The 27,976-nt window shown below is 37.0% G+C and overlaps 1 protein-coding gene across 13 annotated transcripts in view; it reads left to right on the forward strand.

Annotated features, from left to right (window-relative positions):
• Window positions 1-27,976, forward strand: part of LOC110828488 (uncharacterized) — a 727,302-nt gene that overhangs the window by 283,230 nt on the left and 416,096 nt on the right. For 12 of the 13 annotated variants that reach the window (XM_087346524.1, XM_087346527.1, XM_087346537.1 and 9 more), the window contains one exon: window positions 23,547-23,641. The gene's annotated coding sequence lies outside the window, so the exon portion shown is untranslated. Of the gene's footprint in view, window positions 1-5,670; window positions 5,743-23,546; window positions 23,642-27,976 lie in introns of those variants that run through there. The other variant, XM_087346533.1, reaches the window with a different exon arrangement.

Here is a 27,976-nt window from a genome sequence, read left to right on the forward strand (position 1 = left end):
CCATGAAACCAGAGGTTCGCAAGTGGGTTTTTGCTTGAGTTTTCTAACCAAAGTTTTACACGCAATTCAATTTTAGATTCTTGAACTACAAATTTATTTTTTTGAGGGTCCCGGAACACTTGTCCCACGTGTAAAATAAACGCCCTTATCTGTTCGAAGAGAAATGAGGATTCCTTCACTGTCGGTACAAGCCAATAGGCTACTTATCATTTTAAGAACTTCACCTTAGCTGGTTTGTGGGATAATGGACTATGTTACGTCACCGTTTATTAATACCTTTTAGATCCGTTTACATGGTTCGGCTTCGAAATTCTATTCAGAAGTTCTATTTCTATTCTGCTCTGTTTTCCACGAATTAGAATCAAATTTCACGGATATTATGAAGTACCAGGTAAATTACTAATGGACCTCTTTTCTAGTAAAGTTTGTTACGACAGTAACATTTCTTATAACACACCACTTAGATGTATTAGAACAAAAGTTTTGTGGTTCACGGTATGATAAAAATTTATTGAAAGCATCAATCATTTCATTCTTTGCTTGTCTGACGAGCATTTGCTGACGTAACATAACGGTTTTATAGAGAGCAGAACACATTTATGTTGTGTATGCGGGCATGAAACTTGGTATTTTAACAGAAGTAGATTCAGATTGTTTAGAAACAAAGCGTCGAAGAGAAAAGTATGAGCATAGTGAAAATTATGTAAGGATGAATTACGTAAATCTCATTGTTTCTGTCACGATGGTCAAGTCAGAGGGGAGGTGATGTACCGTACATGCTTTACACACAACACACAAAATGTCGGTTCGAAATTCTCAGCGAAATATATCACTCGGGAGACCTACGTACTATGTTTAGACAGAATGATAATATTAAAATTGATATTACTATATATATTGATGTATAGAATGCGGATTTGTTTAAATTGATTTGTGCTACGATCAAATGGCGAACCGTTTTGAACACGCGAATGAAACTTCGTTTTCTATCAAAAGCCTGAACTAGCTAAGCGGCTGTCAAAAATGAATATTCTGCTTTGTGGAAGAAGTGAGGAAAGTTAGTTAGTTAGTTAGTTAGTCAGATAGTTAGTTAATACTTAATTATTTGTTATATAGAACGCATACCACTTCTTCCCATAACGTAATGGAAATCGAGAGTGTGTAAACAAACAAATTCTGAAGTTCCTGCTCATGTTTTGTGACACAAAGGATCGTTGGGGCTGTCATTTTTAAAAGGAAAAATTCTTTCATACATTTTTTCTCGTTTTCCCATTTCTTTGAAGAGGATTGAACTGTCCTTTTAGTCATTTTTGGGCTTGAACTGAAAGTCTAAAGCTTTGGTGCAAATGGAGATATGGGATTAATCTTCTGGGCGGATATAAGACGCGTGTGTGATGTAGCTCTACGCGTTCCAGAGAGGCACAACAACGCGTGGCGCCGATAAGATCAGGATGCAGAGGGTGGATTGAGCGTAAAAAGAGGCGCAGGTTTTCCGGCATAGAGTTGTCGTTAAGGTGGTCGGGGGGGTAACACAAGGAGTTTTGAAAGAGGGGATTCCCAATATCCCTTTTTGTAGACATAAAACCCTCGATTGGTTGTTAAGGTGAAGAGGGTCTGGGTATTTCGGAACCCATATTCTGTGTGAGATTCAAAGATTATGGTACTGATCATGGTTATTCTTCTAGGTGAATGGGTGTATAGGTTCTTTGCGCTTCGGTTTTCTAGTAAAGATATTTCACATTCCATCATGTTTTATTCGGTTACTGAATGCGTCGTTCCATTTGTATTTAGGTCTACACGTATTCATTTTACAGAATGCTATGAATACATATAACATAGGTCTGAACAAGTAGAATCAGACTAATACTCGACAGAAAATAAGATTTGTATTTAAGACATGCAAGAATTATTTATTTTAGTTCTGAAAATCGTGTATACGTAAACAATTTTGGTGGAATATCCTAAGCAGAACCACTAGAAGCTAATGAGAATAATATTAATATTAATATTAGTAAACGGTGGTGTATATGTATGGACTGAGTTATGTTTTTAAGACGGGGTCCAATGACGAGGTCTTGTAATCACGGTAGTAAACATTTAGTTTTATAGAAAAAGTAAGGTGTATTTTCGTGAGGTTGGTAGTCATAAACGTTTTGAGAAAGGATATGCAACCTGGAGTACTTTTACACTGTATTTATTGTGTTGTTCTATTAAAGAAGGCCCGTTGAAATTAAACGGGAATATGAAGAAACTGATTGATATGAAGATATTAATAATGTCGGAAATTGTAATATTTTTATATGACGCTCCAAGTTTCATGGAAAGGGTTGTGCCTGATTTTTGAAATAACAAACCACTCACTTTCCCGGGTATTGTTCCTCCAAAAAATAAATTTTTTCTTGACTTTACCTTCTTACTGTGATGCGCCGTTGAATAAATTTTACAGCAATACGTGACTTGGAACGCATTGTAAACATAGGTCTGCAGTGGTCAGCGCGAGGTAGGCTCAGAACGCAGAGAACTGACAGAAATATAGGCACATAGTAACTGATTCAATGTTATTCGTGAGCAGGCACTTAAATTTATCACATGGAGTACATACATTAATTAATGCTCTGCAAGGGCTAGAAATAGAACCAACATTGGATTAATATTTTCTATTGCAAATTATTTCCAAATCACCCCAAAATGTAATATGACTTTTCATACTAATTTAACCTAATAAAATGTGTATGGTTTAATTATCGTACCATATGAGAGGTTTGCATGAATTTTCGTAAAATTCTGACGAAGAATACAAAGATATACGTAGGAGTTCGCTTAGGCCACTTAGTAAATAATGTAAACTTAACAAACCGCACCAGTTAGCTCCAAAAATGTAATAGTGTCTTTAGGTTCACGATACGGAGTTTGAAGTAAATCATTTCAGTATTTCTGGCACTGTTACAACCTGATGAATATGAGTTCTTTCATTTATTTGTCGAACTGATCACAGAAGTCGATAATTTTTTTAAAATGACTATCACACGATGGTATAATAAGGGTGTTACATGTACGAGGGAAATAAGTTTCATCAATAGTACAGTATCTTGTCGGATATCTTTGTATTCTTTCAAACAAAAGAGATTATCTCTTAACGAGATAGAGGAGTGGAAAAACTTCAATCATAACGCTAAGAAAAATGAATTGAATAGTCCTTTTAATCTAATTTATTCCACTAGATGTGTCATTTTGGATAATCTGAATTTGTCAATGGAAAGCAGAACATGACGATGTAGCCTCCTATTATCGCTCTTCGGTTTTGCACACGTGACTGACCTTTTAGCGCCATTGTCCTCCGGGGATTCCCTCTCTCGGTTTGGTAATGCCCTGTTGCCTAATTCCTGATGTCGCCTGCAGAATTCACGCTCCGTTATTCGTGCAGTCGTCTAGAAATGTGTGCAATCGAGTTTCTTAATTCTGATACAATGGAGCAAATCCTAGCCATAATCCATTTGTCTTTTTGTTTTGTGATGGGGACGGGGTAGCTAAAGCTATATTCCATAACGACATTGTAATGTTGGGTCTTATAAAATACGTAGATACGTAGCTTGCTTATAAATTGGCATTTCGAAAACACTATTTAATCCACAGATTCAAAAGAATCAAATGCACCACCTTCTCATAGAACCATAAAATATTGTCAAAATTCCACTTCAATATATAACTTATTTTTGATCATCTAATTAAGTTAACATCTATGAAGTCACACATAAAGGTAACAACAAAGTGTTAAAAGTATGAGAGTCTTGTTTTATTGATAAGAAAATTGCAGACCGAAGTTAATGTGGACTGAAGGAGTAGTAATGAATATTTTTGTGATCTCACAATACACCACACAAAGGAAATATTATGCCTGAAATTCGTAACAGCTTTCACATAGAGCCTTTGTTATGAAACGTCCTGAAATTACTTCCAGACTTCACTGCGCAACAATCCTCAAGACAGACATCTTCATGAATCCATTTGTTCTATTCATCGTGTTTGATTAATACACAGGAAGCAAAAGGAAATATCGAATTAATAATATTGGTTCGGAATGAATATTTTATTTAATTTTTCCTGTGTCGTAATCCTTGAAATCCGCCACTGATATACATCCCCTTCCCACTCGAAATCTCGTCATGTTCTTGCGTCCCCTCTAGGCCGACCAATGTTCACTTGGCACTGCCTTTAACAAAAGACTCATTTAAATCACAATTGATCAGATTTCTGTCACCGACAGTATGCTTCGTGTACCAAATGACGTTCTAGTCCGAAAATAATAATAAAAAAAAATTGACGCAGGAAAGGAGCGTTAAGTGATATGGAAATGACGTTGTTCTGTTGATGAGGTTCTGAATAGCTATTGAAACAATGCGGGTAATCTATCTCTTCTCGCGGGTAACTTGGTGGTGGCTGGAGCAGACGAAATAGAGGCACTATGCTTTCATTGTGTGTATGATAATGGCTCTTTTAAATTTTATATTCTGGTTGAAATTTATAAACAATCGTTTGTCGTTATTGCAAAGGCTACACGATGTCAGTACGCCATTGTATTAACAAAGGATGAAAGACGAACTGTTGCTAAGTAATGTAAAAGGATTTTCATGCAAAATCCTTTTCAGCACTCAAGATATGCTAAGATCAATATCAGCTTGGCGAGATTAATAATGACCGAGGCATTAAAGTTGAATTGTTTTCTCTGGCATTTCTACCTGTGTTGTTTTTCTTATGGTATAACTGTTATAAGGCTAAAAGACCCTCACACGTTGAAACATTTTAACATTTGTCGGATTTGAGGTTTTTACGGCGGTGAGTCTGAAGATGACTGCCTTCTGGGTTGTTGCGGCGTGTAGTCTGGTAGAAGATTACCGACGTTTCAGAGGTCCTTGCCTGCTTTGATGATGGAGGCAGTATGATCTCTGAAACATCGGTAAACTTCTACCAGACTACACGCCGCAACAACCCAGAAGACAGTCATCTTCAGACTCACCGCCGTAAAAACCTCAAATTCTATATAGTGACATTTATTAGAAATTATAAATAATTTATAAAAAATTATCATTTTAACATTTTATTTGAAGAATTATGGGCTACCAGCAGTGTAGTATTTCGTGGGGTAAAATACAACCCAAAGATGGATACGTGGGTCCGAAAATTGTAATGATAAATCAGAAATTAAGACATGTGTGTGGTCGGTCAATAACATGTGTAACAGATCGTATAAACACTTACTTATTGATTTGCAGTAAACCGAACGCAGTAAAGAACTATGTCGTGACGTAATGGGACACACTGCAGCTGCAGTAGCCCTCATACATCTGTAGATTGTCAAATAGGCCTGTTACTGTACACTACTTCTACCCAGTTTGATACTGTTACGAACACAAATCACTGAAGTCAGTGCATTTAGCAATTAGAGACAAGAAAAATTCTGTAACAGGACAGAGAACCTAAGACAGCTATGATTCCACAATTAAAGCTGTTTATTTCTTTTATAGTTACCCACTTTAACTGGATCATTGTCTTTTCTGAATTTCGTAAATAATTTAATCTCTTAACGAAAAGACGAGTAGGTTGTAAACAGTACAATTTGAGGTTGCTCTGGCTGTTATACGCGACTGCGTAGCTGAAATGAGAAACAGTTGAAAGCAGCGTGGATTCGAGACTACTGGTATCTTCATACGGACGAACCTCTCTTACAGACATTGGGGTTGATGCGTAAGTTCTAAGGTTAAATGTATGGTGTTTTACGTTCTATGCGGTAGATCTACAGTAGAGAACCTGTTATCCTCGGCCCAGTTATCTATGAAATGGATTATTCATAGTTTAAGATTGTCTGAACTCGCAATAATATCATATATTGGTTGAAACTCGATTCATCGTCAACACTTAAAAGTTTTATATGGTTTGTAACGTGAATACGTATGTCTCTGTCTAAAAATATGTAAAAGTTACTATTTTCGTTGCATGGAAGATGATAATTCTAGGAAAAATACAATTTGCATTAACCGTGTTCTTTGATTAATGTATCCCCTATTTAGAGCAATTGCCATGCATAATTGTCGCTCCGCTGTGTTTGTAAGTGGATCTTAAAGTCTAAATTTATATTGATTATGTTAAAAACGACTTTTCAGGGAGATAAGGTCATGCTAAATGTTATAAGGAAAAACTTTAGGAAAGTGAGTACGTTTACCAATTTTAATGCCATGCGGATGTCTGTGAAATAGTTTTGTTACGTCAGTTTGATATTATTATATATGCATTTTGTTATACTGTCCATTGTCTGGATAAAAATAGAACAGTTTATGGCCTTTTGTAGACTTCTCTTCTCCTAGTGTATTTTGATATGAACAGCCAATCAGTACACATAAATTACCAAATTGAATTTGACACGTTTTATTAAATCTGCCCCGAGTCTTGACTCATTATCCTACCTTAATGGTTGACTGACGCCGGACCATATGGGAGTAATTTTTTGCTTACATGCAATGAACAACTGCCGGATGAAAAGCGTAATAATTTACATTTTAGCGCCACAGAGAGTATAAATGTAGTAATGTTTTGTAAAACTTTACGCTTTCTATATGAAGTATATAAATGAATTGTGCATGTACGAATGTAATTATATTTATATATATGTTACCGGAAAACTATTAAATCCGGCAATGTATAGAATGCCTAAAGTCATTAGGCAAAGTATGAAATTCGGGCATTCTATGGAATGCCTAGAACTTTTATGCAATGTATAAAACTAATAGTTTACTTTATACTTTGCTTAGGCAAAGTACATAACAAAGAAGTTTCTGTAGTAAGATTTACACAGTTTTATTTTATCTTTTATATTTGCAAAAACTCAATTTTTTTTTAATTCTCAAAACTTGGTATTTAGCGACTATCTTGCACAACCTGCATCCTGATAGCTTACCCAATCGACTTTGATTAATTTTAATTTACACAACCAAACAATATTAACATTACGATTTATTTCACACTTTGCTTAATGACTTTAGGCATTCTATACATTGCCGGTAACATATACGTATACTGTGTCCACTAGTAGACTGATGTATGATTACGGCTGAAGTAATTTATTTTACAGTTTTATAGCTCCATATTCATTATCTTTGTTCTACATTAATAGAATTTTAAATGATTCTGAAAGAATTAGTAAAGTTTGATTTCTACTTGTTTATTTGTAGCTTACGTAATTTTCAAAATTAATTAGCCTGCTTCTTTGGTATTTGGGATGCGTAGTTCCATGTATGTAGCATGCACAGTGCAGATAATAAATGCATACTGATACACAATTATAGTCAGAAAACCTGTATAAGGTAGACCACTTAGAAAGCCTACGCAGGGATTGGGGGATGTTATTAAAGTGGTTTATAGAAACATATGTTTGAATGTGGGCTGGATTGAACTTTTTGATTATAGCGACAAGTGGCGGGATTTTTTGAACACGGGAATGAAATTTTTGATTCAGTGAGAGCGTGGAATTAATTGACCAGACAATCAACTACAAACGTTTGTAAAGCCTTGTCCCGCGGATTTCTGAAGTCTATTGTGAGTGGGGAGCATACGTGCGTCATTATAAAGTAATCAGAATTTAAATTCGAGTCGCTTGCCCCCGCTTGCAAACGGCAGGTGAGACCAGGATTGTAGTTTTCACGGAATTCGGAATGAGCGAAGTTTCAAAAACCATCGTGATGGATAATTTAAAATAGTTTCGGATTCGCCTTCTTCAAGGTACTTTATTAAAAAGACGTTTAAATTTCAACAGTGACTTTTTTGTGTAAAACTAAATACTTCCGAGAATGTTGACAAGTCATTCTGTAGTCATCAATCTCATGTTGACTCTTTTTCACAACAGTCTTCTTCTCTGATTGAAAATCCAAAATGGAAAACTTACGCCTCGGTTATGTATACGTGGGTTCGGCTTTCATTGTATTCAATATTCAAGGAATTTGATTGGTAAAGAAGTTCATTGTTATCTAACCTTGTTTTTGTGGGTTCACAAAATGTGTCCCCTCTTTTCAAACTGAATTACACAGTCATAATGAAACAGGTGCTCATTCTTTGCTATTGTGCTCCTGGTTCTTCTGTAATGTGGCTTGCAGAATACGTACAGAACGTGAAAAACTAGACTCCAAGTTCTCTTCATCTGCATCCATTCAGCTGGGGTAAAAAAGACTTCGTTGCATATGTAGACAGTTATTTTGAAGTGAGTAAATGTTCTGTTCTTACAGCAAGCACATTCTTAGACATTCTTCTGGCCATAGAAAACTAGAGTAGGTTATGGCAAATTTCCTCTGGACAGTATTGTCTGAATACAAAATCTATAACTTATATTTGATGTTTCGGAGGTAAAATTTGTCTCCGTCTTTAGGAATAATGATATAGGATGTAGACATCTGCTCTGGATTTCCCTAAATAAGGATTCAAAGAAGTTTGTATGTTTTACCCCGAAAATGATTAACACCCAAATGAGAATATTCTATTGCGACATTAAACATCTAACTTTGTGAATCAATATGACGGACTTTATACGAGTCACTTTAGTAAAGTCGGTTCACTTTTATAAGCCGACTTCCAGGTAATGTCACTTTAAGGTAGCTACTGTGAAGCTGACTCTTCTAAGTCGTACACAAATTCTGAGTTAAACATTTTTCTTTGTTAATTGAGAGTGTTTATGGCATAGCACTGTATTTCATTACGTAATGGAGATAATTTAGGTCTAGATATTTTGATGCCTTATTAAGTTACATTGTCGTTGGTTAAAGTATTTTAGGTTATGTTAGGTTAGGTGAGATTAGATTGGGATGGTTGCAGATAATTTCTTATTCTTATGTTGGTCGGTGAGGTAGACGTATGTGCTTTCGACATTATATGTTGTCTTAGTTTGGATTGTGTTAAATTTAGTGTGCATTTTGTTTGGTTGTGTGCCATTGTAGGGGCTCGTTCAGTTGTTTTATTCGTCGATAGCTAATCGATTTCTTTACTTTAAATCTGATGTAAGAGTACTTATGGTTGTTATTATTATATCAGTTTCACATTCATGTACTGTAATTCTTTTTATAAACGTTTCCCTACGTCTAGCTCTTCATGGTTAACCATGGGAATGTAGTGTAGACGAAATATGCTAATAGCCAATGTCCACCACACCTGAGTGTACGATTGCGCCGTTCGTGCGATGCCGCAAAAATTGAAACTGTGGGACTGTGGGGGTGCATATGGTGCGGTCAGGAGTCAGGAGGTCGATTTTTCGTTTCGTTGCATCGATTAGGAATCTGGCTTTAGTTGTTGTGAAAATGTTTTCGCATTTAATTTAGTTTATAAAGAAAATTTATAAATTCTGTACTTTAAATTCGAAAATAATGCTTCGAGAAATTGTGTTACTGTTTAACTTAGAATTGATTATTGCAGTCGATTTTCTCGGGTCAAACTACGCTATTGGTTTCATGAAAATTATTACAAATTTAATATTAATTTATTACAGCGGTTATTTCCCACAAGTAGCTAGACGAATAGACGTACCAATTTAGGTTAAATATAAGCACTAAATCACTTATCAGTGTCATGAAGTGACCAGTGGATAGAACAAAGTAACAACATATCACACAAATCCTGTAACTGTACATAAAATGAACTTTTACCTTGTCATGTCACGCAATTTTGTTTTACAGACGGACGTAACAATAATGCGAGTTAGCATTTCAATCGCGTTTTCAGGGCATCTATTGAGAATTTTCATAAAAGCACGTAACAACTAGTTTTACATGTAAATGTCACATTTCTGTGACGTCATAGGCTGACAAACGGACTGTTACCACCAACATTATGATCTCTCATTAGAGACATAGACACAAGCAATAGGAAAACTGTTGATTGGGGGACAAGGACCAATTTGATCACTAAACATGGGTTTTGTACTTATATTCATGAACAGGAAAACAGACGTGAACTTTACATGGATGAACGAATGTTACATATATACATATATATATATATATATATATATATATATATATATATATATATATACGAGTAATTCTGCACAAAGTGAACTCGCATGTTTGAGGGCCATCCGTCTTCGTGCGATTTAATATCAGAAACATCTGAACGGTTTTCGATTCAATTGGTATTAATGGTGTAAAATAAATGTTTTCGATCGAGTTTATCGACCGAGATGCCAAGGCTGTACATTTTTTTTACAGAACATTAAACAAAATCTAAAATAACTCTTGAATCGATAATGTGACTGGTTATGAAGTATACGACGAGAATATTGGTAGGGATGAGGTACAGTTTGGGTTTCTGATAATAGATAGTAGCTAGGCCCTCCCGGATTGTGACTCATATCCCGTGCCTTCTGGCATCGATCAGACTCCGGGTGGTTCAAACATCGTCCTAGGGAGCCACGTGTATTCTATGTATCTTGACGTTCTCAAGGTTTCATACATGATGGTTGTTGAGACTTCTGGGTATAGCGCGTTGTTGAAGCGGTAGTAGATACTTCTGTCTCAAGACCCTGAATGAGACCATATATATTCGAAACGTCGATAATGTTTTTATTTCTGTAATGTGCCATATTGAGACCACTCTGCAGGTAAACGCCGTCATGGTTACTTATTTTATTTCATATTTACACTAACTAGCGTTTTAATTGGCCATACAAATATGTTGGCACAATTTCAATTTCAGATTGCATAAAAGAGAAGTGTTAAAGTGATCTGAAATTTTAAGAAGTGGATGACGATGGTCTGTCTACTTTAGCCTCAAAATACGACTTTAAGGTTTCAAATATTGTATACATATTTTATTTAAACTTGTTATTATTATAATCAACCTTAATTTTAAGTTTGTGGCTATAATACGTAATTTGTGGCTATTATTATTTTCTGTGTTACATAACTTACGCTGCATGCTGGAGTATTTTTAAATAAATTGAGAAACAAATAACCTTCACAAGGAAATGTGGGATAACGTGAGAAAATCCCGTAAAGTTTGATTGCTTAAGTGGGATTCCAACATACGACAGTGACTACAAGCCTTCAAGAGCATAGCCACATTTCGTATATCCGTTATAAAATTAGAAGATACTTGACCGAGGTCACATAGCCCTATCAGTGTCTGCCGAAAGCGATTGGCAAGGATAAAGTAGTTCGCCTTGCTCGCTGGTTAAAAAACAAACAGAACTGGACCACGCAACAGGAACCATCAATTCCTTTCATTAAGGACCACTCACTTGAAGGCCACGAATATGAATAGACCTCTTTGAGCATAACCTATATTACTTCAATCATGTGGTACGTAGTTTCTCAGATGGATGTAACAGAACATCCACATGTCGCTGAAATACAAAATCCATAACATCCGGTTGCTCTCAATAACAGGCATTCTATCACAAGCAGAATTTTCTAGTCATCATTCAATAAGGAGACACTTGCTAAAACGATTTCTGGAAAACAGTGTCAGCGGTATCCGTTTCGACAGTCTCCTGGGAGTGGAGTTCAAATGTGGCCCTGACAGCTAACGTACTTTGAAACCACAAAGGATCTCCGATTATTTATGGGGGCAGCAAAGTATTCCAACAAGTTCGCAGCTGTTTTAAGGGAGTAGCATTCGACGGTCTGGTGAATTTCATGCGATTATAACGAAAGTCAGCCCGTTCGCTTCTCGTTATGGAATCGTTAACACAGCAGTTCGAAGCAGCGTGGCATCCTCAAGGGAATTCAAACTTTTATTTTTAGAACTGACTATTATTGGTCTCTCACCCCAAGGGAAGAACATGGAGTTTTTGAGAACGAAGTATTGAGAAGAATATTTGTATCTAACAGCAACACGAGATTTGGTAAAGTTAAATCCTGAGGAACTTAATAGATTAATTTACATTCTTCACCCAATACTATGCCTACAAGGATTATAAGGTAAAATAAAGTACATAAACGGTACATGCAGTAGAAATATTAAAATGAGAAATTTACAAAAATTTCTAGCCAGGAAGAGAACGGATACCTACAGATAAGATGAAAGTTGATATTAAATATATCTTAAATAGGATGTGGAAATATGGACTAGATTCTGTGGCGGAGGATGGAGTCTCGTAGTAGGCTCTTGTAAAGACGGTAATGAATTTTCTGATTCCATGAAAGATGCAACCTTTTGTCAACTTGAGTGGCTGTCAGCTTCTCAACAAATATTATGGTCTATGGAATGGGTGAAGTAGTGACCATACCTATTATTTTTCTGGAGCTTAGTTAAATATCGGGGACAATTTTATCTTTCTTTCGTTTGAATGTCGTTATGTCTGTTGTTTGCTTTGTTTTGTCAAAATCGTTTTACCCCGTGGCTTATGCTGGGCAAAATTGTTACCATTTTACCACTTACGCGACGAAGCGTCCTAAGAAAGAGTGGAATTGTCCACTACAGTCCGAGGGGTCACGGGATATAGTTTCACAAGTAGTCATGTGCATATACAACGCTTGATCTCGATATTTACATAAACAGTGACTTTATTGCTGAAAGCCTGGGGTATTCAGAGACGTTGTTACTGTCTTACCTTCAGAATAAAGACACTTTCCGCTCCTTGTCTTATATCGAACTCAAAACCTTTGTAGTTTATTTAATGTATGGACAGGAACAGATAAACGGACTTATACTGAGGTTGAATTTTTAGGAAACTTTCCTGGAACAACCAAAATCCATTAACAACTTTAGTTCGGAGCCTAAATTCGTGAGCAAATACTCAGTCTTTTGTTTATTTAATGAGTTTCCAGGATACGGAGTTAATCGATTCATTGTGTAACCTTCAAAGATACGGTTCAGTAGTTATGCTGTGTTTCAAACAAAGCAATTTAACGGCTATGCTGTTGGAACTCCAGATGAAGTAACAAACACTGTAGTTCTCCTTTCGCGTGTTATTTCAAAAGTAGACACACGTAGTTCAGGTACTCCAAGAGGCTTATGAAAATCTGAAACTATAATAGCGTAATTGCATATGATTTATTTTGGTAAGCTGTGGGTTATTATAGAATATAATTACTGGGCAAACAATTTCGCAAGAAGAAAAAATTAATACTGCATATCATTTGAAGACAATATCAGAGTAAGTTATGCAGTAGCAAAACCAGTTTAACGCATTCAATGAAATAAAATAAAATAAATACATGTTTCATGTGTCTGTTTTCGTGGCAACACATCATCGATTATTGAAAATCCAAACGTAATTAGCATAATATAATTTCTAATTATTAGATCTGTGAAGTACGGACGAAGTAACGGGAGATTAGTGAGCGTTGTATGATGAGGTCCTTCATAATTTGTATCTTTCCACAGGTACCGTTAGGGTGATAAAATCAAAGAGGATGAGATGGGCGGGGCATGTAGCGCGCATGGAGGAGGTTATAAATAATGTGTAAAATTTGTGCTGGAAAGCCTGAAGGGCAGAGACCACCCGATAAAGAGCGGAAGGATAATATTGAAATGGATCTTAGGAAAATTGAGTTTGAGGTGTTAGTTGGATTCATCTGGCTCAGGATACAGACCAGTAGCGGGATCTTGTAAACACGCAAATGAACCTTCAGTTAGGACTCTGCTCTGTGGAGTTGTCCATATGGAGCACTATTCCAGACAAACACTAATTTCATTTTCTAGTGTAGCGTTCAGTAGTTTAACAAAGATCTGTAATGTCACAAAATATCAGCAAGATTTTTGGAAATCATATTAACATGGCGTGTTTGTTCTAAATGTTTCAGCCGAAAGTGACATAATCGTAAAATTAGTTACGAAAAACAATCCTTTTTGGGGTCAAAGTGACCCTGTGGTCACTTTGGAAGAGTCCGTACTTGAACATAGCGGACAATTATAAATTATGATTGGTTTTTTGATACTTTTATGGTAGCAAACTGGTCAGAACTGTATAACATCAGCCCATAATGTTGCTGCAATTGGCGAAGGTGAATATATGCCAATGTGAAATAACCAAGTCTTATGTGGGTACATTCTGGTGGAAGGAACTTACTGAAGTCTTCACTGTTTCTTTTCTTTGCTTTCAGAGTAAGGAATCTTTCTTTTCTTCGTGACTGTAGTAACGAATCTCCGATTTCAGTGTTCGAAGAAGTTAATCGTTGTAAGAGATGTGGTTGTGTTTGAAAGACTTTTTCCGGAACGTCCTGTGGTCTGTTCGTAGCCCCGACTGCTTGGTGTCTGGCTCCGTTTCAAATTGCCTACAGCTTTTCTTCGTCTAACACGCGTGTGAAGACGAAACCCGAACACAGCTCTCAAGAAGACGAACATTTTGCTGGTTGGCCAAGAACAAAGAAATTACTGCATCGTATTTTGTTAGAGTTCTAACATTTTAACATGTTTCTATTAATTTGCTGCAATTTTGGAATCTGGCGAATATTTAGTCTTGGTTAAAATTTTGGACATTATTCATCCTCTATTTTTTCTCGTAACATGACTTTTCGGGGACTGCATCTGTGGATATTATGAAAAAAGCAATTTGCCTTCCGACAGAACAGACACACACAACCTGTTAAGAGAGTTCTCCCACATAAGGTTTGATGTGTCTTTTGCACGAAGTAAACGCATGATGGAGCTGTCATTGCGACCTCTCAATCTAATCACATATATCCCTAAAACAAGTTACAGGTTGTTATTAAATTTTTGTTTAATATCATTTTATTTTACCCTTGTTCTTTCACTTCAATTTAAAGAGAATTTTACAAAATTGTACATTCACATAACACTTTACAAAGTGTATATATTATGAAGATTTCTGTCTTCTGGGTTGTTGCGCTGTGTGGTCTGGTCGATGTTTACCAACGTTTCGGAGGTCATACTGCCTCCGTCATCAGGGAGATTCTTAGTATGAAGATTTCTGTCTTCTGGGTTGTTGCGGTGTGTAGTCTGGTAGATGTTTACCAACGTTTCAGAGGTCATACTGCCTCCGTCATCAGGGCGATGAGTATGAAGATTTCCATCTTCTGGGTTGTTGCGCTGTGTAGTCTGGTCGATGTTAACCAACGTTTCAGAGGTCATACTGCCTCCGTCATCAGGGCGATGAATATGTCAATTGGGTGTGTGGGGCTAGGTTTAAACTTCTCTTATGCTGATCACCTCTGTCAACAGTATACTTGTTTTAGCAATAAACTAAGACAAGTGACAGCTCAAGATCTCAAGGAATGTGTTTATACCCAAACGTCATTCACACTTTAAGTCTGATAATACCCTCCTATCAAAGTTAAGATCCCTAACAAACTGCAACGCTGCGTAACAAGAATAATTCTGGTTACTATCAAGGAATGCAATTTCTGTTTGTTAAAATAAACTGTGGAATTTCGAACATTTTGGAAGCAAGGATTGGATGTACTGGAATTTCCTTTCAGAAGCGAAAAGGGATTTCTTGTTAGCTCTCTGGCATACTTCAGTCGTCAGTACTCTGAATACTGTAACTGTAGATTGTTAATTTATCTGAACTCGATATATCGATCGTGCTGGCCATACTGAAAACGAGAGTAACTAAATCTATCAGATCTCAACAGGAGGAAATTAAATGAAGACTTTTATAAAATAATAGATCCTTGTCTTCAAGCGAAGTTTAATAATTTGGTGATCGACTGGCTAGGTGACCGCTATTCGATTCTTCATCAGGAGCAGAATATTTTCCCCCTAGTTCCCTAATCTTAAATTATCCACACGTTTCTGACGTGGTGCTTACTGAGTACCAGAGAACTCCGTCCATTAAAATTTATAACAGTACCACGAGCCTAAGACATACAACACTCATTTAGTCTAATCATGTAGATAACACCCTTCGAATGTTATATCTCGGATTCGAAACTTGGCCCAAAAGTCTACCAATACCTTAATTCTACTAGAAGACAAGAGACAGCCTGCCTCCGAATCACTGTACATATTTTTATCTGGAGACAGAAAAACGTCCATAAATGCATCCACAATGATGCAAGACCATTATTTAGGATTTGAGATTTTCACGGCGGTGAGTATGAAGAAGGCTGTCTTCTGGGTTGTTGCGCCGTGTAGTCTGGTAGAAGTTTACCGACGTTTCAGACGACTCATCGCTCTGATGATGGATGCAGCAAGGATCTGTGAAACGTCGGTAATCTTCTACCAGACTACACGGCGCAAAAACCCAGAAGACAGCCATCTTCGAGACCAAAACTATGAATCTCTGGAATCACACATTGTATAAGAATCTGTGTACAATCAGATTGACCACGTTTTGATACATAGGAGGCGGCATTCAATTGTACTTGACGCCCGATATTTCAGGGGAGCGGACTCTGATACCGATCAGTATCTGGTGGTTGCAGAAGTTAGGGAGTCACTGGCATTAAACGAGCAACGCAAAAGTTTGATATGGAGCGATGTAATCTCAAGAAACTAAACGTTGTAGATGGTAAAGGACAGTACCAGTTTAAAATCTCAAACAGTTTCGCAGCTGTGGAAACTTTGATGATGTGGATATCAATAGAGCTTGGGTATAATCATTAAAATCAATATCAAATTTATAGCCAAGGAGAGTCTAGGTTATTATGAATTGAAGCAGCATAAGCTGTAGTTATATAAAGGACATTTAAAACTATCAGATCAGAGAAAAGATGCCAAACTGCAATGTTTTTCAGGATCAGAGCCAAATAAAGCTAGAAAATCTGAACAGTGTGTGACGTGAAACTGGTAGACATTTTAGGAACAAATGATGGAATATATAAAAGACTATAGAAATGATCTTGCAACACGTAGTAAGAAGAAGAACTTTAGAGACTTATTCACAGGAATAAATCAATTTAAGGAGGGTTATCAACCTATTAAGGACGAGAATGATATCTGCTGGCAGATACCCACAACATTTTGAATAGGTGGAAAAATTACTTCTCTCAGCTGTTAAACGTACACAGGGTTAGTGATGTTAGACAGACGGAAATACACATAGCTGAGCCATTAGTCGTTTAGAAGTTTAAATTGCTGTTTCAAAGTTGAAAAGTATAAATCGCCGGGTAGCGATCAAATTCCGGTAGAAATAATTCAAGCGGCAGTTGAAACATTACGTTGGAGATCCACGAACTACTTAATTCTATTTGAAATAAGGAAGAATTACCTCAGCAATGGAAGGAGCCTATTATACCAATTTACAAGAAGGGCGATAAAACCGATTGTAGTAATTATCGACGCATATCACTGTCATCAACCTCAGACAAAATTTTTCCAATATCCTTTTCTCAAGGTTAAGTGCATACGTAGACGAAATTATTGGGGTCATCACTATGGGTTTCGACCTAACAGGTCAACTACTGATTAGATTTTTCCATTCGTCAGATACTAGAGAGAGAAAAAAATGTGAGTACAATACGCCGGTACAACAGCTGTTCACAGACTTCAATAAAGCCTATAATTCAGTAAGAGGGAAGTATTTTACAATAATTTAAAATAGTTTGGCATGCCCATGAAACTAGTTAGGCTTATTAAAATGTGTTTTAACGAAACTTATATTAAAGCTCGTGTAGGTAAACATTTCTCTGACAAGTTTCATATTAAAAATGGTCTAAAACAAGGAGATACTTTATCACCACTGCTTTTTAACTTTGCTATAGAATATGTAATAATGAAAGTACAAGAAAAGCAGGTGAGACTGAAATTTAATAGGACACACCAACTTCTGGTCTACGCTGGTGATGTAGAGCTATTAGAGATGATATTAATACCATAAAGAAAGCACAGACATTCTATTTGTCCCTGGTAAGGAGGTGGGTAATGCGGTAAACACAGAGAAAACTAAGTACATGTTTATGGCTCGTTACCATAATGCAGGGTAAAATCATAACATAAATACAGCTAATGGATCCTTTGAAAATGCGGCAAAGTTTTTATATTTGGGAGTAACGGTAATGAATTAAAATTTGATTTATGAGGAAATTAAGAGTAGGTTACATTCAGGTAATGCTTGCTACCGTTCGTGTCAGAATCCGTCTTCTCGCCTGCTGTCTAAAAACGTAAAGATTAAAATATATAAAACTAATTTTGCCTGTAGTTTTGTATGGGTGTGAAACTTGGTCTCTGACACTAAGGAAGGACCGTAGACTGCCGGTTTATGAGAACAGGGTGGCGAGAAAAATATTTGGACCTAAGAGAGATGAATTACTAGGAAGCTGGAGAAAGTAACATAATGAGGAGCTTCGTACGTTGCTCTTCTCGCCAAATATAGACAGGTCAAGTCAAGGAGAATTAGATCGCCAGGGCATGTAGACCGCATGGGAGAGAAGACGAATACATACAGGATTCTGGTGAATACGTCAGAATGTAAGAGACCACCAGGAAGACTAGACGTAGGTGGGAGGATAATATTAAAATGGATCTTGGGAAATATGATGGTGTGGTATGGACTGGATTTATCAGTCTTAGAATAGGGACCAGTAGCGGGCTCTTGTGAACACGGTAATGAACCTCTGGGTTCCATAAAATGTAAGAAATTTCTGAAGCGACTATTGGCTTCTCAGGAAGGACTCGACTCCATTGAGTATCTAACATGCGGATCGTGAACTGGATTGCTGGCCGCACTGTACCGTGGCCATGCAGACACCGAGAGCTGCGGAATGGAGGATGGGCTTTAACTCAGCAGGCATGCAGGAAGATGTGGATCATCCCCCGTCGGTTCGTCCCTGATGGGAAGGGCCGTCATTTCTCTTCCCGGTCTGCAGACTCTACATACATACAACCCCAGTCAAGCCCCGCAGGGAGTCCTGCGTCAGGAGGCAATAATGAACACGACATTTCAACGCCTTGCCTTTTTTTCCTTATTACCTTACTGTCTTTCTTCTCTTCACGTGTCTCTCCCTCATTTCCATGCCACATTTCATTCTCTTTTTCTTTGTTTGCTTTCAATATGTCACACACGTTCGAAGAGGATCGCTGTCCTCAACTAACAAATCAGTGCACCTAGCTTTCTGAGTTCCCATATCCGTGTTGTACATACTCGTAATGATTTCGCTTGTCTTCTGAGAATCAAATATAATATTTTTAGTTTCAACTTGGCCAGTAAATTCACAGACTATACAAAATATTTTTTTAGAAAATGGAACTATGTAAGTAGGAATTGAGTCCGCTGTAGCTAAGACCGAAATTCGCCATAATCAGTCAGAAACATTTGACAATTGATGGTATTGTGTTAGTTTATGTGTATGGGTAACTTCCATTCGTAACGTAAAATATAGGTTATTAGATATTTAAGAACACTTCAGAATTGGAAAATAATGAACGAATAGCATCATTGTGCATCTTCATTGTAAAAATATTAGTTGAATTTTGCCAGTTTGTATGATATTTTGCTTTTAAGAGCTTCAGAGGCCTACAAAAACCGACAACTGGACACTGTTTTGAGCAATTTCTATCTAGTCTGCTTATTAAGTTTCTTGATGATCAATTTCAATATTATTCTGAGTCTCTGATGGGTAACAGGCATATTATTACTGATCTTTAAGAAACAAGGTGTTCAAACTGCATAAGATTGTCACCCCTGGTCCGTGTTAAGTGGGCCCCGTGTCACCACTCATAGCGTTGCTAGGTTGTGGATGGTTAAGTCGGCCCCCGGATATTGAAGGTAGCATTAAATATATTACATAGGCTGTCGCGGACAGCCGACAAGAGGTGTATTTATCATTCCCCAATACGCTCATTTCATTTTTTTTTACAATTAATAACCCCAGCTGTTGCCGGCGAACAGTGCATGCCTTATGACACTCGTCATTACGTAACATTTTCAATTCTTCTGTTGCTTTCTCTGTGTTACGTCAAAATATTTGCCACTGCAGTTGGCAGTGTCATAGCTAAGGCGGTTAGTTGCTGGCTTCTCACCACAGAGGACCGGGTTTGCGCCTAGGGAGGTCTATGTGGGATTTGTGGTGGACAGAGTAGAAATGCGATTAGTTTTTCTCCTAATTCTTCAGTTTTGCCCCGTTCATATTATTCCACCGCTGCTCCATATTTACTCATATGTAATAAGGGTGATAGGAGCTGGAAAATGGAACAGTCTGTCAGCCGTAATTTCATAGAGACATAGTTTTTCTCCTTATTGACAGGAACAGTGCCTCATGAGTTTATCAAAGACGGCTTATTTTGTGTTGTGTCCTGAAAGTGGGAGATCAATCATAACCGTATAAAATACTGCTGTAGATTAGCCTTTGTTTCTCTGTACTTTGTCTGTTTTTGGATTCTTAAGTTTAAGCAACAATGTTTAAAATAACGTTATTGTTCAAGCCTAAAGCAGTTTGAGGAAAAATATAAAAGCTCATGAGATCAAGATATTTAAATGACTTTTATTTCTGGATCTTATAAATAGTGTGACACAAAGATGCAGAATCTTGTTAACGGTTGATGAACGAATGATACTGCAATCGGTTCTGAGTCGATGTTTTAGTGGCATTGTACATTATTGCACATTTGACACTCGGTTGTGTTCTTATAAATCCTTGCATTTTTTTAAAAATTTCATTGATTTATAGAAAAATTATTTCGTTAGGAGACGAAAAACATATTTTACTGACAAATATTAAAATAAGGCTGTAATTTTTTTGTTGTTTTGTACGAATGTCTCACCGTAATGAAAGAACACAACTGGCTATTGTAAACACGGTGATGAATTTTAAGATTTCATAAAAGTATAAAAAAATTGAGTAGGTCAGCGGCTATTAGATTCAGACTTTGTTTCATGCATTTAGCTAATTGACAGTTACCAACATTTATTTTTGACTATATCACTGTTGCTTTTCGTTTTATAAAATCCAATTTTCACTTCCGTTTCTAAGTGTTCGAATTTCATTACTTTTCAGAACCGCAAAGTTCTGAACGGGCTCTGATATTTAGAACATATCCGCGTTTAGTACTGAGTGCACCTTACAGTGCTTGCTTTTTTATATCCGTTTCCGGCAGAATTCATGAGCTGCGGAATATCATAAAAGTGCATTTACGTTTAGAGACGATATGCATGCTGATTGTAAAGTGTCTTGATTCCGAAACCATTAAATGTCTCCTCTCCCTTTTATTTTGGACGACAAATCTTTGTCGTACATTTTACTGGATTTAGTTTGCACATCTCTCGGTCTCCAATCAGGAAAAACAACATGGAGATTACCTTCCTGTTCAAATAAAGCTTGAATGTATGTACAAGTACCAATAGTCCCTATGTCACGAATTTGTTTAACCCTTTCCGAAAACACCTGGCGGTTCAGCCTTACGCCCAACTTGCATTTCCTCCTCCCCCCTTAATTCTAAATAGTTGACCTCTGAGCGAAACCTCCCAGTCGAAAAACACGAATTTGAACCGATAATTGTCGACTTTCAGTGCATTTTACTGATAACGCCAATACAAATCCAATGCTAATTTTAAATCTTTTTTCTTTCCTTCAACCAAATGGGTCTGATTGTACATACCGTTTTTTAAGCATATAAATGTTTGAACAGTTGGAGGAGTTATAAATATTTATCTTGAACGTTTTGTAGCACACGTTCAGGTAAAATTATCGAACACGACGGAATCTCTTAGGTAACTGACACGTCACGAAACCTGCTAGGTGCTAATTCCATGTTTTGTGTGTGTGAGTGATGTCATTAATCTTTCGTGTAATGCCGACATTCCAGCCCATCAAGAGCATTGTTGGTACAGCACAACCCCTGTCAGTGAATAGAGCAGTAATGTACGAACAGAACGCTCTTCAGTAACACAATTGTTTAACCCAGTTCCTCCAGATGGAATAATTTTCCTTCGGAATACAGGCAGAATTCTAAATTGTTATCGTGCCATTCAAGGTGGTATGCCCCAGATAAGATATACCGGTCACAGGTAAGAAATGTGTTGGGAAATTGTCCTAAACGTACACACTTTAATATTATACCTATCAGGCCTAATTAATTAGGTAGAAGCCAGTTTTTTAAACAGTAAACGGGTGGAGAAGTTATAAGATCAATTTATTTTCGTGTTTTATTGCGTTTTGTTTTCTTCTTTACGTATTTATCTCTTAACTCTTTCCTCTAATGTCCATCTGTTTCCTACGTGTCCACTTCTTCTCCTTTCTTCTGGTTGACATTGTTGTACTCTGAGTGTGTGAAAGGAAGCCACCAGAGATACAAAATTTCATTGATAAATGAACCGGGTATATAATTTTTAAAGTAATATAAAGACCACTTCTTTCTGTCTTGATTTCAGAAGTTGGGGGTAGAAATGGGAATAATATCGAATACATATATATAATATTGCATTAATTATGCTCTAAATTATATATTCCTTTTTTCTTTATATATTTATGAGTTCCAAAATAAATTCTGGTCTTCTGGCCTTCTTTTAAATGTCATGTGTTCCACTCAACTAAACTTAGGCTCTTGTCTTATTGTATGTGACCAAAACATCCTTATGCTTTTTCCTTACCTAGAAGAAAAAGGGCCTACTTATAACTTTTTATCTGCACAAAAAGGGAATGATTAGATTAATGAAATAAATCAATTCATTTTGCACGAAGTGACGCATGCTGTGATAGTTCTGCATCAAAGTCGTGATTTTACTCACTTTTGCGTAATTTACTTTGAGGAGATGTTTCTGACAATTCTGAATGCCACGATGAGATTGTAAGATAATATTGTTTTGTTCTCCATAAAGAAGATATTTTGTATTGCTGAGAAAAGTTATTACAAGACGTGTAAAGACTGTAATGTTACAGGATTCCTATAATAGTCGTTAATAATAGAACGATTATTAGGGAAAGGTAAAGAAAAGTAAGGATGGAGTAGGAGGGTGGAATAAAGAGTACAGTAAATTCATGAATTATGATATGGGGAGGAAATAAGGTGCTGATAAAAAATATAGGAAATAAATTAAGTGATGTATGAACGTGTACGAATTTAAGCCTTTCAACTTTTTTTAGCGACTCCGCTAAATCTAGTATCCCTTCTGTGAAGAGGCCATAATTTTTTTTCTTTTCTTGCTTAATATTAAACGATAAGTTTTCACGAGGTTCTGATTACCATGAGGTTTTGACGAAGGGCCATAAAACCAGGAATCTAATTTGGTCTCACATAGAAAAATGCTCTTGGTTTCTCTGCCACGACAGCCCAGTTCGTATACGCAATTAACACCCTTAGCTACCACAAGAACGTGTCTCACTTATGAATTAAACTGTCATCCGAAACTAGAAGCTTGTTTCTGCCTCAAACTTCATGCTCTGCTACAAAGACAGGGGTCCCATATGTCGGTTAATAAGGCACTTTAGCCGCTTAGTACTGAAGAAAATACCTTCAGAAGAGTGGACATTGCACGCAAAGTGTGTCCGGTTTGTGATGTTTTATAATATGGCTGGTGTGTTTCCAGCATCCACATGCCAACGACCAAAGACGAATTAATTTCACATCCGTGGACAATAATTGTTTTTATAACATGTTGCAACTCGAGCCGAAAATTCTCCTGCCCTAGGTCCAGTCATGCCCGAGTGTTAATTAACTCTCGCATTTTGTTGCAGGTCTTGAACATCACACGTTGCCTGCTCCAGTTTCAAGCCAAAAGAACATTGTCCGGTGTGTTTTTCAGGCGGAACCGAAAAATAACTCTGCAGGTGTGAGTACTGATCATTATCATTATCATTATAATAATAAAATTGCAATTTAAAACTGGAGGTCTAAACGGCTGAATCATTTGGTAACAGTGGCGTCCCAAGGAGAATTTGCATGTTGTAAGTCACTTGAATTCGAAGACAGGTATTATAGTCTGCATCCTTTAAAGTAACATAATTAAGGAAATTAATTAGTTATTAAAATATAAATTGTATACAACGTAAAATATTTTCAAAAAATGTCTACACAAAATGAGTACGTAACTCCTGAGGTCGTAATCGTAGAAGGGCGACTGTGGTGGCTCTCATGAGTCAGGGCGCCACATGGCAATTGTTAACAGGTGATATCTAAAGTAGACGGCGAAGCCTAAGTGTAAACGGAATTGAATCAACTCCAAATACGATGTACGTCACACTAGGAAACATTATAGATTATGGAATATAAATTCCAGATAAATCCAAAGTTCCTTTTGTTTCTTTACAATCCGTGGCCCGTGACTGAAGTTTCAGCTTCTTTACGTGGACTATGTACATTTTGTGAGCTCTTAATCGTTCAGTACTGCATTTAAAAGTTTTAAAGCTATCGTAAGTTCGAGCTTTCAAATATGACATGTCTTTTTATATATATAAGTAACTGCGTCCTTGTGGTCCTAGTGAAATACTGTCAGAATTGATAATTTGAGCATGATTGAAATAAAATAAATAGAATTTATATCCCAGTTAAGAAATCAGCAGTTTTTCTCTATTCACGCGCACAAAAATAAATTCATCAGAAGAATAATCTGGAAGAATAAATAAATTTATAAAACAAGTGAGCCAAAAATTACATAAAGAAGTATTAATGTGTTAGATATGCTTAAAAGTCATCTAAAGGACTAATGTAGGCCTATTATTTGGGAATATTATTCGTTTCTAGGACGATTAAAAAGGGTCTAATTCGTTTAGTGAAATATGTTATCTGAGGTTTTGATATGATTAGGCTATGTTACCTTACAAATCCTATCTTAATATAACTCTTATAAATTTATTTAAAGGGGATTAAGAACTGAACTGGCTTAGGTTAATATCTTGTTCCGAAGTAAATATCTAAATACGTTTTAAACCCGTAACATAAAAAACTTGTCTACAGAGGACTACGATCTGGCCCGCTTTAGGACCATATGTTGTAAATAAATATGTATCTCCAAATACCAGAGACATTTAACACTCTCAGGTCATGTGTGATGCGTCAAGATCTTTTTCCAGGCACAGGTGTGTGTACCGAGCCTATGTTAATTCCGTCCGTTGAAATAATACACAACAAAGTAGCAAAGAGTAAGTTTTAAATGGTGAATGCATGGCACAACTTTATCCGCGAACACGACACTCCCCTGCTACTACTCCATTTAACCAAGTTAAACGAAACATGGATGTCGCAGAAGGGCAGGAAACACGTTACAGGCTGAAAGTGGTTAAACTAGGAAGAGAAGAGGTAGGGGGTACAATTAAGCAGATTCTACCAGTAATTTTGGCCTAATTCTAGCTTTAAAGTGGAACAGTATATCCAGGTTCATGTACGTTATATTAACCACACAACAGGGTTAGAAACGGGACAAATGAAAGGGGTTAAAATCCTTTCTTCTCATTACCACAACTAACCAACTACCCACAACCCAACTTACTGCAATTTCATAAGGGAAGACACACAGTCTCAGTTTGAACTTCGCAGAGATCTGGCTCTGTACTTGGCGTTGCAGCGGTATGGCTTTTGTACGCTTATAACCAACCCCTTGGGGGGTTGTACTAGAGCGTTTGGAGAGGGAGGACATGCTTGCACTACAACACACACAAACAGTCGTCTGTAGTGCGGTACACGCCGTCCTGAGTGAGAAAACACGCTGCTGGGAGTAGACAGGGGAATAATATCACGCATCCCTCCACGAATCACACCCAAACCACCCCTCTTTCAACCCAACCACCCCTTTTGAGCCACTCACTAGCCAACAAAACACTACGCATCATATATCCAGCCATCCTCCTGGCCGTCATACAAATTTGAACACTGTTCCTAGAGGCAAGCAAAGCTAATGAGCAAGAGAGATGGTAAATGCGTGTGTGAAGGAGAACCAGAGAACGGAACCTTTCACCCCACAGACAACAACGTGATGGTGTTATTACTGTTTTCAAAGATCTAATTACATGGGTTTCCTACCCTTCTTAGACCAAAACCTTCTCAAGTATGGGTCTGTGAGTTGTGTGTACACATTTAGCATCAGCGTAAGTCAACATGTTTACGAGCCTTTGGCATTGTCTAAATATCTGATCATATTACAAAATTTATAGTCCTACAGCGAAATTTCTGGCAAGGGTGTGCAGTCTTACAATCTTCTTCACGATAAGTTCCATAGTCTGTGATATTCTAATTTTGAACTTTCGAGATTAGTCGAGGGAATTTTCCATCACTTTCTATCCCCAAGGAGTAAAGTCTTCCTGAGAAGCTAATAGTGGCTCATCTGTTTAATAAATTCTCACCCACCTTGCACGTAAACTGTTAAAATTACAATTAGTTTACCAACAGTGTATTTATAGTCCCTGACTATCAGTCTGGACGCTGTGACAAAGAATTCCAGTCCCTGCCGGGAGTTTTATTCAATTCCTCCTCGAATTGCAGGGACAACAGACTGCGTTAAACTTTTAGATTCTCATCGACAGTGTGGGACGTTTCGCGATGATTGGTCATTCTTCCATTAAGAAATAGACGTATCCTAGGAAAAGTAAAAGATTACCAGCTAAACGTCATATAACGTGACGAGAGAATTAACTGACGGACAAAGTACCTAATTGAATTGGGCAAAACCCTTCTTGAGAAGCTAACAGTCAAGAAAGCTCCTGCCTCTTACGAAACACGACACTATTAATTTTCATTTTGTATTTATATTTTCTGTATAATTCTGAGTGTAAACAGCGATAATTTCCTGAAACAACATTAATGTGTTTTCTTTGAGGTACGACTGAATTTCTAAATGTCATTTAGACTAGCTTCATGGTGAAAAACGTGTCGTAAAATCACGAAGTAACAATCGAAATGTGTTGAGACGCTACATCACTATGCCCGTCAATGTGGCCGTAATTTACATAGTAACAAAAATTAACGTACGAAAGAGCGGGCTTCATTAAAAGTTTGTCTCCGGATTAGCGTCCATACAACATAAAAGTAACTGAAAGGATTATGGGCAAAGACTGACAAAGAACGGCTTATGAGGGTTAGTTAGTTTGTACAGGTCTAGTCGTAATACAGTACTCACTTCTCTTCTGTTGTTGTCATGTCACTTTAGTAGGTTAACAGAGGTGTTCCCTACGATACATTATATTGACACAAAATCTAATAAATTACTCTTTCATGAGCCAGTTAATTCCCACACAATGCATTTTAATATTATCTTCCTATTTGCGTAGTACCCAAGTGGTCCCTTCCATTTGGGCTTTCCGACTAAAATTGTGTATGCATTTCTCATTTTCCTTCTTCTGTATGTCCCTCCAATTTTGTACTTAATGTACTCACTCTAAGAATATCATACTGGAATTATAAAAGTTCTTAATTGTCTTGTCTGTCCTCCTTTTACTTAATTGTTTTTAAGTTTAAATGTTCATATCAAAAACCCTGTTCCTCTGTGTTATTCCCTTAATGCGACAGACAAAATTTTAAACCATTAAAAAAATAGAACACGCAGGCACGTCTGCATGTTTTAATCTTGACGTAGGAAAACGCTGCATGGGAAATATTTTCCGTGTTTAATATGCTTTCAGTAAGGTCATAGGTACAATTTTGATTTATTACCATCACTGTCTTACTTTGGCACTTTGCTATGAATGTTGGAGCTAGTTTATTTACGATACGGACTATACCATTGTATTAACTTACTCATAATGAATGATTAATCCACTCTAAGAGTAATTCCATTATCAGATATATTAGCCGCAATGGCTGTGCATAAGCCGTCCCCCATAATGCAATATACCTTACTACATGTACAGTCACTGGGCTAATCTCATGTTGGTTCTAACGCGTTTTCGTTATTACTGTAAATGAACATTTTAACAACATTTTCCAGTATTTTATATCGATCGTTACTTGACAGCAAGTCACGTTCATGTCCTCCGAGCTTTTATTCCTGGTAGGGGCAGGGATTTATCTGTTCACCGGAAGCTCCAGACCAGCTGTTCTGTTCCCACGGCCTGCTGTCCAGTGAGTAGTACAAAAATGCGGCCTATGTGTGACGCTTTCTATTGCTGGAAGCGAAAATTGTTTCCGTCTTTGACCTGATATTTGTGTGTAAAGGTATTTTAGTCTATTTCTGTTA

Source organism: Zootermopsis nevadensis, unplaced genomic scaffold, assembly GCF_977971745.1.
Source record: "Zootermopsis nevadensis isolate Lab colony 2312 unplaced genomic scaffold, Znev_1.0 Znev_ptg000010l, whole genome shotgun sequence".
Lineage (NCBI taxonomy): Eukaryota > Metazoa > Arthropoda > Insecta > Blattodea > Termopsidae > Zootermopsis > Zootermopsis nevadensis.